The sequence below is a fragment of the Eubalaena glacialis genome, chromosome 16 (assembly GCF_028564815.1).
Source record: "Eubalaena glacialis isolate mEubGla1 chromosome 16, mEubGla1.1.hap2.+ XY, whole genome shotgun sequence".
NCBI classification, from domain to species: domain Eukaryota; kingdom Metazoa; phylum Chordata; class Mammalia; order Artiodactyla; family Balaenidae; genus Eubalaena; species Eubalaena glacialis.
In genome coordinates, this window is record NC_083731.1 from 77,182,027 (window position 1) to 77,185,112 (window position 3,086).

Here is a 3,086-nt window from a genome sequence, read left to right on the forward strand (position 1 = left end):
ATAAAGTGGACAACCTGGAAGAAATGGACAAATTCTAGAAAAACACAACCTTCCGAGACTGAACCAGGAAGAAAAAGAAAATATAAACAGACCAATCACAAGCACTGAAATTGAGACTGTGATTAAAAATCTTCCAACAAACAAAAGACCAGGGCCAGATGGCTTCACAGGCAAATTTTATCAAACATTTAGAGAAGACCTAATACCTATCCTTCTCAAACTGTTCCAAAATATAGCAGAGGGAGGAACACTCCCAAACTCATTCTACAAGGCCATCATCACCCTGTTACCAAAACCAGACAAAGATGTCAAAAAAAAAAGAAAACTACAGGCCAATATCACTGATGAACATAGATGCAAAAATCCTCAACAAAATACTAGCAAACAGAATCCAGCAGCACATTAAAGGATCATACACCATGATCAAGTGGGGTTTATCTCAGGAATGCAAGGATTCTTCAATAAACTCAAATCAATCAATGTGATACACCATATTAACAAATTGTAGGAGAAAAAACATATGATCAACTCAATAGATGCAGAAAAAGCTTTTGACAAAATTCAACACCCATTTATGATAAAAACTCTCCAGAAAGTAGGCATAGAGGGAACTTACCTCAATATAATAAAGGCCATATATGACAAACCCACAGCCAATATTGTTCTAAATGGTGAAATATTGAAACCATTTCCACTAAGATCAGAACAAGATAAGGCTGCCCACTCTCACCACTATTATTCAACATACTTTTGGAAGTTTTAGCCACAGCAATCAGAGATGAAAAAGAAATAAAAGGAATCCAAATTGGAAAAGAAGAAGTAAAACTGTGACTGTTTGCAGATGACATGATACTATACATTGAGAATCCTAAAGATGCTACCAAAAACTACTAGAGCTAATCAATGAATTTGGTAAAGTAGCAGAATACAAAATTAATGCACAGAAATCTCTTGCATTCTTATACACTAATGCTGAAAAATCTGAAAGAGAAATTAAGGAAACACCCTATTTACCACTGCAACAAAAAGAATAAAATACCTAGGAATAAACCTACTTAAGGAGACAAAAGACCTGTATGCAGAAAACTATAAGACACTGTTGAAAGAAATTAAAGATGACACAAAGAGATGGAAAGATATACCATGTTCTTGGATTGGAAGAATCAACATTGTGAAAATGACTATACTACCCAAAGCAATCAACAGATTCAATGCAATCCCTATCAAACTACCAATGGCATTTTTCACAGAACTAGAACAAAAAAATTCACAATTTGTATGGAGACACAAAAGACCCTGAACAGCCAAAGCAATCTTGAGAAAGAAAAGCGGAGCTGGAGGAATCAGGCTCCCGGACTTCAGACTATACTACAAAGCTACAGTAATCAAGACAGTATGGTACTGACACAAAAACAGAAATATAGATCAATGGAACAGGATAGAAAACCCAGAGATAAACCCATGCACATATGGTCACCTTATCTTTGATCAAGGAGGCAAGAGTATACAATAGAGAAAAGACAGCCTCTTCAATAAGTGGTGCTGGGAAAACTGCACAGCTACATGTAAAAGAATGAAATTAGTACACTTCCTAACACCATACACAAAAATAAACTCAAAATCGACTAAAGACCTAAATATAAGGCCAGACACTATAAAATGCTTAGAGGAAAACGTAGGCAGAACACTCTATGACATAAATCACACCAAGATCCTTTTTGACCCACCTCCTAGAGAAAGGGAAATAAAAACAAAAATAAACAAATGGGACCTAACGAAACTTAAAAGCTTTTGCACAGCAAAGGAAACCATAAACAAGACGAAAAGACAACCCTCAGAATGGGAGAAAATATTTGCCAATGAAGCAATTGACAAAGGATTAATCTACAAAATATACAAGCAGCTCATGCAGCTCAATATCAGAAAAACAAACAACCCAATCCAAAAATGGGCAGAAGACCTAAATAGACATTTCTCCAAAGAAGGAATACAGATTGCCAACAAACACATGAAAGGATGCTCAACATCACTAATCATTAGAGAATTGCAAATCAAAACTGCAATGAGTATCACCTCACCCCGGTCAGAATGGCCATCATCAAAAAAATCTACAAACAATAAATGCTGGAGAGGGTGTGGAGAAAAGGGAACCCTTTTGCACTGTTGGTGGGAATGTAAATTGATACAGACACTATGGAGAACAGTGTGGAGGTTCCTTAAAAAACTAAAAATAGAACTACCATATGACCCAGCAATCCCACTACTGGGCATATACCCTGAGAAAACCATAATTCAAAAAGAGTCATGTACCACAATGTTCATTGCAGCACTATTTACAATAGCCAGGTCATGGAAGCAACCTAAGTGTCCATCAACAGATGAATGGATAAAGAAGATGTGGCACATATATACAATGGAATATTACTCAGCCATAAAAAGGAACAAAATTGAGTTATTTGTAGTGAGGTGGATGGACCGAGAGTCTGTCATACACAGTGAAGTAAGTCAGAAAGAGAAAAACAAATACTGTATGCTAACACAAATATATGGAATCTAAAAAAAAAAAAAAAAGTTTCTGAAAAACCTAGGGGCAGGACAGGAATAAAGTTGCAGATGTAGAGAATGGAGTTGAGGACACAGGGAGGGGGAAGGGTAACCTGGGACGAAGTGAGAGAGTGGCATGGACATATATACATTACCAAATGTAAAATAGATAGCTAATGGGAAGCAGTCGCATAGCACAGGGAGATTAGCTCAGTGCTTTGTGACCACCTAGAGGGCTGGGATAGGGAGTGTGGGAGGGAGATGCAAGAGGGAGGGGATATGGGGATATAGGTATATGTATAGCTGATTCCTTTGTTATACAGCAGAAACTAACACAACAATGTAAAGCAATTATACTCCAATAAACATGTTAAAAAAATAAAAGAACAAAGAAAATAGGGCAGCTCCGGTGTGTTGCACGATTTCCTCAAATAATTGATTTTCCAAGTTCCTGGTGGATTTGGGAAGAGAGTGGAAACATTACTCACATTACTATACCTTCTGGGAAAAATCAGCCTTATCTTTGATTAATTGTGTTTCTG